This window comes from Oreochromis aureus, linkage group 7 (genome assembly GCF_013358895.1).
Source record: "Oreochromis aureus strain Israel breed Guangdong linkage group 7, ZZ_aureus, whole genome shotgun sequence".
NCBI lineage: Eukaryota > Metazoa > Chordata > Actinopteri > Cichliformes > Cichlidae > Oreochromis > Oreochromis aureus.
In genome coordinates, this window is record NC_052948.1 from 13,662,387 (window position 1) to 13,675,875 (window position 13,489).

At 39.4% G+C, this 13,489-nt stretch overlaps 1 protein-coding gene across 1 annotated transcript in view; it reads right to left on the minus strand.

The window, feature by feature from the left end:
* The window catches only part of megf11 (multiple EGF-like-domains 11), a 73,216-nt gene extending 62,226 nt beyond the window's left edge, over positions 1 to 10,990 (minus strand). Inside the window, exon 1 of the mRNA XM_039615488.1 lies at positions 10,780 to 10,990. The gene's annotated coding sequence lies outside the window, so the exon portion shown is untranslated. The remainder of the gene's footprint in view (positions 1 to 10,779) is intronic.
* Between the last annotated feature and the right edge of the window lie 2,499 nt (positions 10,991 to 13,489).

The following is a 13,489-nucleotide window of genomic DNA, read 5'->3' on the forward strand; positions in this document are numbered from 1 at the left end:
TAACAGAAGCTTAATTCTGCCCACATGGTTTATTCATGTGGCGACTGCTGATATCATGGTTCTCATAAATCACGCAGTGCGGAATGCTGGACGTCCATGCGCTCAGGCAGGGCTCACTAATCTCAACACCATCTTTCATCTGAATAACCTTGCCTTACCGCAGGGCATGCCAACACCAGACTCAGCCCGTTGGAGGGAGCCTGTCCTCATACTTTTATTTCTTTCACTCTGGGCACAAAGACTTTTCGCAGCCTGTCGGAGCAGACAAACACTGTCCTGTGTACTCCCATCCCACTTTCAACCACGGGCAATAATGAGAAATTGCTTTATAGACATCAGAGAAACTAATCTAGTCTAACGTTGGCTTTATGAATCTAAAATCAGACTCACAAGGGAGGAGAGCAGCGCAGTCACTCCAGCCATCTGTTCAGAAGTGGTTCAAAGAAAGAGCAGAAAATGTGAGACTAATGTGAGTAAACATAATCATCAAATCTCACTAATAAATCAAGAAACCCCTGTCTGTCTGTCCGTCACATATTTCACCAAATAATCTACATCATACTTAGCAGGTGTACAGCTGGGAGGTCATGTAGATGAGCAGTGTTCTGACGTTAGGGTTTAGGCACCTCTGACCTGACGCACAGGTCAGAGGTGACACAAGTTTAAACTATTCACAAACATGCTCCTGAATGTGGACCCCACTTCCATAGAGGATGAATGCAGGGAGGGTCTTGCTGGCTCCAGCAGGTTTAAATTTGCCCATAATTTTATGTGACAAATGATGCGTTCAGTGGGAATAGGCCATTATGGTTGATATGTGACCTCACAGATTATGCCACACTCCTCTGTGGCCTCATAACAATGTCACAGTTCAGATAACATGGTTAGTTGGAATAAACTTCCAATGAGTGTGATATCTAACTTTGCTGATGCAAGAATACCTGAAGGCTGTAGAAGGCTGACACTGCACAACCCAGTGCGCAGGTTTTTGCCCAAAACCTTCTTAGCTATGAGACAATGCTAACCACTGCACCACTGAGCAAAGCACTGGTGACTATCAGATCAAGGAATCTCTATTCATCGATTTATTTCAGATTTGCTGGCAGTATTGCTAGAAACCAGTTTAGGGACCGTTTTTTGATAAGTGCTTTGATTTTGGCTATGTGCTCCTGTTCTCCGGATTTTTAGGCAGACGTAGCACTTAAAGGATGGTGAATAAAAAATCTATGGGAGACAGCGGCTTTCCACTGCTCCCTTCAAAGAGCCAATCACCTGCTTTATAATGAAAACACACATAGATGAGGTTGAGGATAGTTTTAGCTGTGTGGTGGCAGGTGTGTCTATTCATTATAGTAAAGATATGGGTAAATGAACTATTTTTTATCTAGGCTTAATGCTTTGCTCTGCTTGGATGATCATGTTGGCACTCTGTGTTGGGCTGTAAATGAGGCAGTAATGCCGTGAAACACTGCATGCATAGTAATAATAGAACCTGCTGAAAAAAAATTTGACTGGTGATTGTATATGAGTTTTTTTTTATATCTCATTGACCCATCTATTGCAGTTATGGGTCTAGCCTCACTAAATTGGGAGACTTGGGTGGCTTAGTCTTGTAAAAGATTGCTTGAAGGCATTACGAGGATGGCTGCTGAGTGGCAGGGACAGCTTCTAGAAGGTTAGAGTCATCACGTCGCCTCTGATACTAAGCATAATCGTCACATGCAAATGTATGGCACAATGTGATTGCATCGTAGGGTCTTTTGCTTGATTTGTGACCGCACAGATGATGTGACATTCTTCATAATGATGTCCTCAATTCGGATAACACAGTTTCTAAATAAATCTCCACTGATTATGACATCTGCCTCTGCTGACGCTAAAATGTGTCTGACAGCAGGCACTGCACTAATATAGATAATGGAGTACAACATATAGCAATTACAACGTCGTTTTTCTTGTGCTTATTCTAATGTCAAACATTTTTTTTCTTTTTTTGGTAATTAATCATGTTTGGGTTCCTCACATAACAGGCATGGCACATACAGTCATAAACATGTCACCAATTACCAGCTTTAGGCAAGAAAACTAATTAGTGAAACAACATCACTTAATGAAGCAAAATAACAATGTGCCTGATGTCACATAGCTCTGCCTGCTGCTCAGAATAGTTGCCGTGTTTCGCCCTATGCTTTTAATAACAAACCCTAGGCATCATACTGACAGCCAAATGTTTTGCAGTGCCCTCTGCACCACGTCTGTTCTCTCTTCACAGCCTGGGTATGGCCTCCTGCTGCCACCAGGAGGAAGCACCAGTCATTCCTATATGCACCAGTAAAGCTTTCCTACACCACACAGACAATTAGCCAGCCTGTGACTGATTGCACGTAATGAGATCTATTGGAGAACAGTTGGACATCTTTGGGCAAATTAATGTGTGAATATTAGCCTGTTGAACCGTCTGCTCTCTCACCAGGATCATTCTCCAGTGGAGAACAAAACTGAACCACTGTAATATTCAGCTGCTCTCTGCCTGGCGGCCCAGCCAAGCCAACTGTTCATTACTGTATTTTAGTTGAACAGCTACAGTGCTGTGGACAAATTAAGCAAAGGTATAGTGTGGACAGAAACACAAATAAAAGGAGGTGGATAGAAGGAGGCAGAAAAGTCAAGTAAAGTCTAGCTGAGCAGCTCACCATGAAATGCTGAAACAACAGTGCGGCTGCCAGGGCAATTTTACACCCCAATAGTTTCACACCTCAGCCACCAACCCCTTCCAACTCTGAACCTTGTGTCTTCTTTGTGTCTTCATTTATTTTGTGTCAGTGTCCAAGATGTGAGAAGCCAAGCAGTGAGAAACTCGTCCCAAATGTCGCAGGGTAAGTGGTGTGTGAAGCAGACGCGGGGAGCAAGGAAGAGAAAAGCCACTGCGCGTGGATGCACTTTGCTTTCTGTGCAGACAATCCTCTGAGATATCAGAGAACTTCACATTACACTTGGGAAAACGTATCATTTTATACTGATGCATGCAATGCAGTAGAGGGACTACTCAAACCCTTTACTTACAAGCAAGAAAAAGTTCAGAATACAAATAACTACTTCATGAAGTAATGTACTGTCAAAAAATGTAGTCAGAGTTCAAGTGAATTAAAAAGAAACAGCTCTGCAGTGACTTTATCTTACGGTATGAGCAAATTCTTAATACTGAATTACCAAACTTCACTTTACCACTGTAACACCTCACAGTCCAGTTAATTACTTCTCATCTTAGTGGCTGTAACAGCTACAAAGGATAAAAAAAACTGAGATGAGTGCCAGGATATGTTCAAAATCGTTATCGAACAATCAATCAACAAAGCAGTCTTGATGATTTTAGGAGGATGGCATCTGGACAAAAAATAACCCTCCTCTTCTTTGCAACAATATTTTTAAAACTGTGTAGTTTTGCTCTTTTCACTGTGTGTTTTATTGGACTATTTTTTGTTTGAGTGGGTAAATCAGTTGCTTTTTTCTGTTTCGTAACTGAAATAATCCTGTAATTTACTTACACTTTACCAACACCTGACATTTTGAGTAAAAGCATCTTAAAAACTAAATAATAATGCATAAATGCGTTTTATTTCTTCTTTTGCAATTCTATTATCTTTGATTTGCTGTGAAATGCGAAACAGCTATGAACAGCCACTGAAATGAAGTGATGAATTTTGAGGGGGAATGTCCCTTAAGTGGACGTGCTAATAATTTAGGCATTTGAAATTTTGATAATCGAGCACTAGTTTCTAAGTGGTAGCTCATCAAAAAATGGCAGAATTATTAAAGTTGCTGTCAGAATAATGTAAAACTATTAAAAAGTACACAGAGCAGAAGTATAGCAGGAACTAAAAGTACCTGAAAACTGACTTACATGCGTGTACTTGAGTGACTTATCACCACTGATGTGATATAGTCTGATGGTTTAAAAATTACCAGCTTACTTAGAAGCATTAGTTAGCCTACTCTAACTAATGCTTCTTTTCCAAAAAATAAAAAATCAGAATAAAACATCAACTCTTTCTGTTAAAAGCTACACCTCCTACTTCCCTCTCAGTGGTGTGCTCTCTCTGATAGTGCAGCACGTTGACCTTCTGGATCACTAGTCAATGACTGAATGAAGAATGACTTACCATCATGATTATTAAATCTGAAAATGCGCTACCGGTGCACAAAGGATCCAAACCAGGTGATCTCCATTTGGTGAAATGAGAGCTCCATCAACTGGATTTGCACGATGTACGCCCAATTTTTGCCGTCATGACCTTTTAAATGTCCTTGAAACCACTTGAGCAAAATGTGCCTACTTAGACTGAATACATTAAAAAAAATGAACAAAAGAGAGGCGTTTGTGTGGCTGTGTTCAGCCTGCATAATGAACACATGAGGAAGCCTGTTTTTGTCATATGACAGAGTTAAATAAAGTCAAAATGCAACAAATCCATAAAACCCAATGCATACACAAAGCCAATGAAAGTCATTAGAAATCTGTTTGAATAATAACTGGGAAACAGAATATAACCGCTAGGCTGAGAAAACAATGCACTAAAATGTATTCAGTATAAATCATCTGATTCATGAGATGTTCGCACTGTTAAAGCTCATCCTGCGGTGTAGAACCCGAGAATATAATTGTGTCGTATATTACAGCTGTGGTCAACCAACATGAGTTTTTCTGCCTGCAATGCAGATGTGTCCGCATTCATAGGCCAACCAATTAATCGGTCTGTCACTAAAGTCTGTAAATATCATAGTGCAGTGAAATGTAGAAAGAGTGCACAGGTTGCAAAACAATATAGCAACATATACTTACTGTTTTATGAACTGCAAACCTGTTCATTTTTAATTTATGACATCTGTCAAGTAAAATAGCCTGTCTCCATGACCTGAGTGAAATAAAAACAACATAAGGTTGTTAAATTGCAGTTTTGCGTGCCATCTCAACACACACCGCTTTGTGTTGTATATAAAAATGCTCCTAAAATCTATAAAAACCTAATAAAAAATGATCATTGTTGTAAATGTAAGCTACATCTCCCTTACGTGCTCCTTTCAGCCTCTATTCCATTATGCTCTCCATTATAACATGGTTGCGGTGGGCAGGGATGCCTGATGCTGGTGCTAGGGGTGCCAAGTGTTTGTGCACTGACCTTCTGCTCCCTGGACAGGTCTGAGTGCAAAAGCATCACCAGTAAGGGGCCAAAGGAGATGGGACACTCAGCTGGCTGGTGCATTATTCATGAGTCACCCCTGTTGAGTGGGCTGTTATTCAGCATCCAAATCCCAGATGTGGTTCAATCTGTGCTCCATTCAGTGTCCTGACTGCTGGCCATTGATCACAGGCAAGGTACGCGGTGCTGAATAAGCGCTGGGGCTTTATGTTACAGGGCTCAAAGCGTCTCACTGATAACACAAAGATCCATCACTAGACATTGGAAAGGCTCCAAAGTATTCTCACTGGAACTGATCAGACAAGCCGAGAGGAGGTGCATCTAAAACATTTGCTACGACGGTGCACAGCATGTGGCAGTGATGTGACAGCAATATGTTGTATGTCAGGTATCGTACATTGCCATATTTTTTTTTGTTTTTAAATAAAAAATAAGCTTATATTTACTTATTCAGAAATATACACTCTGACACACATCCCTGTCAACAGACAGAGAAAAAGAAAAAGTGTGACGAGGTCCCTATGTGAAAGGTGCCAGAGGCAAAATATCACCCTCTAATAGGCATCATACTACTAATGGACAGTTGAGCACAGTGAATCATTTGTCTGCTTTAATCATCAATCACATAAGGGCAGCTAAATGTGGCACGACCACAACTCTGTCTGCATTTGTCAGGATGATGATCATAAGCCATTGATCATGTTGCTGAATTACTGCACAATATAAAACGTGAATAATAATTTCCATTTCACTTAGCCTACTGAGACACAACACTACAATTCTGTGATGTGAGTGATAAATTGTGGTTGTTTGTCAAATTTGTGACTCAGACCCGATTTGTTTGGTTGAGGAAACAATGCAAAAATCACAACATTAAATATGCTGGGGAACATTTAAGTTTTTTAAAGCCCTTTTTAAGATGAATGGCTGTTGTTAGGATTTTCTGTTTAGCAGGCGTTACAAACCGCCTTATTCTTTGACCACAGCTATGAATCATCTTCTCCTTAAGATTTCTGGGGACTTCTGTGAAATCTATCACATCTATTTTAACTCATTTTAAAACATTCTTAGTGCCTATCGGTACCTTTTTGATGCTGTCAAATTAAATATTAAATTTCATCATGTTTCTGACAAGCCAATATTTCACTTTTCTACTTCTGCTCAACAGCCTGAGCTCTCAGAAGGAAAGATTAGCTTAGTGAATATCTGTGGCTTCTTTACAGTCTACATAAGCGATTAAATCATTTTTAACTCCAAAGTAATTAGTAAGCAGTAAGTAAACTATGTGTGAAAAGCATATGCCTGAGATGGAGAGTGGATTTCTGCTGTCTAAGGCATAATAATGAATAATAGCCTTATCAGCAAAGCACAACACATCCCAACATGCTGAGATATTATCACTGTTCATTTCCTCAGCTCATGTATCCTGTATCTCTGGTAGAAAATATGTCATGTGGTCTCTTGCACTGTAACTGACAGCCTAGTCATGTCAAAAAACTTGGGCGTTCTACCAGGGGTCTCTACACAATACAGGGAAGGGAAAAGCGGCAGATCCAAGCAGATGCATCAGCAGTATTTGCAAAAAGTCACCAAATTCCCGCAAGGGACATGCTTGTCATTAAAACCAACAAGAAAAGAACTGATGAGTGCATTAATCAGAGCTTGGCCAACTATCTGTGGTGAGCTGTAGTCCACGGCGTTCCTCCCGAAGACTGCACCTGAGGGAGGGGGGATTAACGCAGCTCCGCACGAGCTCGTGTATCTGAAATCTGCCTGAGCTCATCGTTTCTGCTCCTTGCTAAGAGGCTGTGGCTGGATATCAAGCAGAGCCAATCTATTTCCCTGCAGAATGCTGGCTGACCGGCATCAATGCCGTACATTGTCGAATTATTAATTAAATGTATGCAAGGATAATCAGATGCAGACATGGCCAGACCCTTGGGAAACCTAATGTGGAATTGTAGCTCAATCTAAATTGCAGATGTCTTCTTATTTTTTAATGCCAGCTAGCGACGCCATTTTATTGGCCTTTAAAATTTTGCATCACTTTGCACTTACGTAACTTTTTTGTGATGCAGAACATGCACAACTGTGACTTTTCCTTATAATCCCCACTCACAAGAAAAGCCAAATGCTCATGAACAAAAAAAAAAGAAAAAAGAAAATCACCTGTAACAAACGTGTCTATTTTTACTGGTAACACTACAATATTGGCTACTGCAAATTTATGTCTACAGACGAGGTAGGTTGTGGGTGTATGCTGAGGGATAAACCGTTTTCACTCCCTCTACTCGGCGCAAAATGTAAATGCCACAGCTTTCAAAAGTAAAGCAAAGTCTAGGTCCTGCCTCCATATATTTCATTAACTTTTGTTAATGCAGTTGCTATGGCTCCAGGGTATTTGCTCAATGCTCAATGCACTTTTGCTGAAATAATAAGATCTATCAGTCATTGCAAAGCAAAAACAGCTTAATTTGCAGAATAAAGGTCATACTAGCTGTTACTTCTGAGGGACTGACAGAAAACAGTGTTCATTACAGCAAATTCGAAAAGAAACTAAGCCCTGAAACATAGCACTATGCTGAGGTGTCCACATGCAGTTTTCAAAATCATTGTCAGATTTATAAGACTGAGCCGACTTTTTAGGATTTGCCCTTTTGAACCAGACCCAACCCCCAAACAGTACACAGCAGTTGTAGTTCTGCAAATCCCAATACACTAATGGAGAGATTTCACACTGCCAACAGTCTATGTCTATGCCTGCGGGGACAACTATTTCTAAACATATGCACGAAGCAGTGTTTTCAAATCCCTTAATTCACATGTGTTTAAGAGATTATATTGAGCCTGTGTGAGTTTCAATCCCCAGCTGGTCAAATCTTAAATGTAGTTACTGAAAAAAATTGTTAGGCCGTCTATAGAAACGGAAATGTAAACTATACATGTATACTTAATCCATACAGTTTTTTTCGGTTTCATGAATACTGTGAGTTGCTACATAAAAATCACATTACCACCATGGAATGAATTTTTTCTTTTTCCTTGCGACGAGAGAAATTGGTCAGCCTTCCACAGCTATCTGCTTTCATTAATCAGCCCTAATTAAACATATTGATTGAGCCAAACATCGGGATTTCCAGTTGAAAGGGTTTACTAGACTGTAAAATGCATGCAAAAAAAGACCTCCACCGAATGCACGAGGCACTTAGGTGCCCCGGACACAGTGATCCTTTAAGTGAGCCCCCAAAATAAGACAAATATGCATCTGCTCAGTAAACAACATCAGAATTTACGGTGTCTGAGCGGCAAATGTCGTCCTTGGCTCCACTGAGAGCTGAAGCCACTGAAGCTGAACCGAGTATTACTTTGGTTTCTGGCTCCATGACCCCTCATTAGAGGAAAATGTTGCTTAAAATCACAGCTTTAACCAGCCCTAACTCTGGACATCAATGTTTTAATATGAAAAGCCATTTCTGTGAAGCATATATATATATATATATATATATATATATATATATATATATATATATATATATATATATATATATATATATATATATATATATATATATATATATATATATATATATATACACACATACCCTTTTTCTCTCATTTTTCCAAGTACTTGCTATGCTCTGACAGATTGAGTGAACTGCTAAAAGACAATGACTGTGTTTCTTTTATTATTTATCTACAAAAGACTAAAAAAAAATACTACAGTTAGGTATTGTTATTCACAGCAATATTAGCAAGAAAAATGTAAATGTGATTATTAGATGAAATCATTCCCTAACCTGTCAGACAAAGTGAAGAATTCTTTAACTAAATAAACACTTAAAAAGCTATTATCCATTCAGTGTTACATGATTTATTGACACAAAGCCGAATACAAGGTCATTTTTTATATTTGTGAAAGGCCTGACATTTGAAGATACTCCATTTTCACGGGACAATAGGCAGGTATGAAAAAGGAATATGGTGATTTTGTCAACTTGTTTGACAGCCTAAAACTGAACTGTGGACGTAAAGAAAGGAAAATGAGAGCAATATTTGCCCACGCTTTCTAATATTTTGACAGGTCATGGTGGTCCAGAATAACAGCTGATTTGACAAAGGAACAGATGATCTAAATATAAAGGCAGACAGTATTTGCAAGTTAAACATGAGTTAGGACACTGTGAATTATTGATGCGCTCCAGTTATCTGGAGAACAAAAAAAACAAAATGAACACAGAACATTAAAATTGCGGTGTGATTTAACTAATTGTGTAGCCCTTGAATACTCACAAATGAAGCTGTGAATATCAAGTTGAGTCTTGAAAGGGATTACAATGAACAAGCAAGAGTTTCTGGAAACACAACAGCACACACCAAGCGTCCAAATCTCGCTCAAAAACTAAACCTTCACTGCTGTAGTGTCACGGTGCATCCCTGATAAATGACTTTATGACAAATTGCTATAATGCAGAGAACCCATGCTGTGCATGTGGAACAATGTATGCAGCGCCAGCAGGGCAAAACAACAGTAGCTACAGTGTGTGTATGTCTGTGTGTTGTGTATCTGATAGTGATATCATCAAAATTGTATGTTTTACAGACGGGCTTCTTGGTTTTGTTTATTCTTCCACAAAGGAAATCAGCAGCAGTAATGATTTCATGATTAAACCATGGTGCAGATCTGCTCATTGACTAACAGGCTAATGCAAGTTTAATCAGATGCGTTACGTTGCACTTTGTTGTCATCTAGTGGTTAAAAAATGACATAACACGCCGCATGTCATTTCTATTCTGTGCAGCCAAAATGTTCATCAGTCCTAATCCTTGAGTTTGAAGGACAGACCATTATCTCAAATCCTGGTTCTACGAATGTCTCTTAAGCTTAAAAAAGGACGTCGTGACATCGCAGTTACACAGGGGCCACTTACACTAGTGTTCATATTAAATGTGTAACATTTAAAAGGAATCAGGGAATGAAAGATCACATTCAGCACACAAGCAAACTAACTCCAGGCAAGGCAAAAAGCATCACCACAAAGCATAAACTGCAGTAGTTCAAATAAAAGGCAACACAAATCTAAATCATTAGCATTCAACGCGTTACAGCGTTTAAAATGACAATCTTCAAAAGTAATAGACTAGTTTGAAAAGGCAGAGCACATTGGCATACAAAAACTGTATATGCGATAAAAGAAAAACACTCGGCTTCGCGACTGCAGCAGATTAGAAAACTCTCCGGGATGATACAGCCCTTTTCTTTGGCACAGCGCGCACATTTCCGTGGGATAGACTCGCCAATAGCCTAATTAAATGGAAAGCACAATTTGTCACAGCAACCAACAGCAGCGCGCTCAGACTGCAAGTTAGTGCGGAGGCACTCCAGCAGTTAAAACAAAAATACACAATAATGTATTTCTCTCTCTTTCTCTTTTTTTTTTAAATAAAAAAAAATCTGCTTTAACAAACATCTGGAAACATGTTTATCGCCACACATGCTGCGCGTGCCGATGACACGCCTGCTGCAGCATCATTTACAAATCGAGCCCGATTTGTCGGGTGGGAAAAAAGCATTTGAACTCACCGTTCGGGGAAAGCTGAATTGGAAAGTTATCGACCTCAAGGCGAAAGAATTGACAGGGTCCACCGTGCAACGAGCTCTTCCATATTTAGTTAAAGCAGAAAGTCAACATTCAGGTAGGATCGGTGAGAGCAGGTAGTTTGTGGAGTTGTGTCAGCGCAGGGCTTTTTCACACTCGGCGACGCGCACGAGACAGGTGCGAGGAACCGCCGCCGCTTCCTCCCTCTCCTCTCTCCCCTCCACGGGGTGAAGCGCGGCCCACTTTAAACTCTGGTGACGTCATGGGCGCTGATGCTGATGCTGGCCTCCTCCCCACCCACCTAGTCCCCATCATCCTGCCCTACACCTCTCCGTACATAAACACACACTTGCTTGTTCTTACAGAGAGGATGATCCCACAATATTATTAGAGCAACCTGGGAAACATCTCCCCTCTAACCTCAGCAGTTACAGCCTACAACCTGTAGGATCTCTTTCAGAAATTCCTAAAAGACTTTTTTTTCTCATTCTCCAAAGCATCTTTCATCTAAGCTACTTTCTATACATGGATGCAACATTTAAAATTGTATGTGGTGAAAGTAGCAAATTGCCTGGAACAGCATAATTATTATAATTAGATCCTATTTCTGAAAGGATGCGCACTTTAGTTCTCCTGTGAACCAGAGGGGAAAATAGAGAAAAAAAAGATCAAGTCACTTAAGACTGAATGTTTTTCCCCTTCTTTTTAAATATTCAAATGATTGTTTGTAATCCACCTTTACTAACAAATCCTCATCTGCGTGTGACAGATTTAAGGGAGTTTGCTAAGTTTTTACAGCGACTTCTCACTTTGCAGTCCTGATGTTTCCAAGGATTTTTTGCACATGGAAGATTTGCAAACCAAACCCTGGATCTAGTTCTTACTTTGACGTTTAGAGAGCTGTGCCGCTTAGTGGGAAATTAGAAGGTGTTAAGAGGAGCAGACTGTTTAAAGAAGCTGTGCATTTTTTTTAACTGAAAAATAATAGCCATCATTTTGAAGGATGAGTCTCTTGATACTTTTATTACCAACAAAGTTTAAAGAAGACTTCTAAAAACACATAAATGTGCCAAACTTTGTCATATTTGACTTATAGCACTTTATTGAGTCCATCTAACTTAAACACTCACATGCCTGACATGAATAGTCATGAGATGAACAAATGTACATTAGTCACAGTGCAATCATTGTGTTGTTTTTGTTGGTTTTCTTAAAGAAAAATGCTAAAATATATTTTTTCAGCAGGAACAAGTGGGTTGGCAGAGACATTACATTGTGAGGATGTGGGAAAGAATTGATAGATGAAGAAACATTTTGTCAGTTTTGGTCTTTTCTTGGGACTTATTGATGAAAAATGTATGACAAACATATTGTGGAGCAACAGCTTTATCCTTCAGGTGAAAGTCAGTGCAGAATGTGTTGAAGAAATGTGACAAGACTGAAAAGCAAAACATGACATGTCCTGTCACTCACTTTTGTTGCCGATTCTTGTTTTGTTTCCGTTGCCTATCACACGTGTGTTTGCCTGAATGCCAACCAGCCAGTAAGAGTACACTCTGGATTGTAAGATAGAACATTGGAGGCGTTTTTTGCCTTGGCTTTGTCTGTCCATCAGAGCCCTACTGCCTGCTCCCCAGCACAACTGCAACAGATCTAAAAAAAAAAAAAAAAAAAAAGTGTCCAAATGTAGCAATACCACAGCATAAATTACTTTAAGTATGCATTATGCAGCTGTTGTATAATCTGATTTGTTTTTGTAATGCATTCATGAGAAAACATCATCATCTCACTGTCCTATTTAATTGAGGCAAGGCTAACTGCTGCTGTTGTCTTAACTGCTGATTATATGAATGTGATTATTTTCAACTTGCTCAAAATTAAAGTTGAAATAGCTGCTGTTGCCAAATAGAGGTACAACCTCACAAATTCTTATACTTTTTATTATATTATAATTATAATTTAGGACAAAAAATCCACAAATTATCACATTTGAGAAGCTGTGTAAATAATGAATGAATTCATTTAACAACTTGTCTGTATCTCTACTGTTGTTTTTAGCAATATTGGTATTTTAAATCTTTTTCTGGTTTTGGTTGTTAGTTGATACAAAAAGATTTCTTTTGTGTTTTCATATCTGTAGTGAAGTAGAAATAGTGCATATAGCCCAGCCAAACACATGTATTCCATGCAGCTGCACTAAACTCAAGCCCCAGTAGAGCACCGTGTGTGTCTGTATGTGTGTGTGTGTGTGTGTGTGTGTGTGTGTGTGTGTGTGTGTGTGTGTGTGTGTGTGTGTGTGTGTGTGTGTGTGTGTGTGTGTGTGTGTGTGTAGCCTTTTACTTATTCTTGCTGAGTTAAGCTGAGTGCTGGACTTTTGTTTTCATATTTTTATGTTCTCGGTCACATAGCATACGCAGTCCTCTGTGTTTTGCCGTTGGCTTTGCTCCAGATGAACCACATCTGCCCAATGTTAGAACTGCTTTTGCCTCTGTATTATTGCTCACTGACTTATCATAATCAAACAGAAGGGCACTGTTCCACCTTCCCACTGCCATTGGCTAAGGGGTAAAACTTTCTTTATGTAACATGATAATCTATCACTCTACTTAAGGCTCTTAAAATTAATTATTCTTTGGAAGAAGTTGATCCTGAATTGAATTGCTTTATTCTTCTTTTATTTTTTGTTTGCTTCTT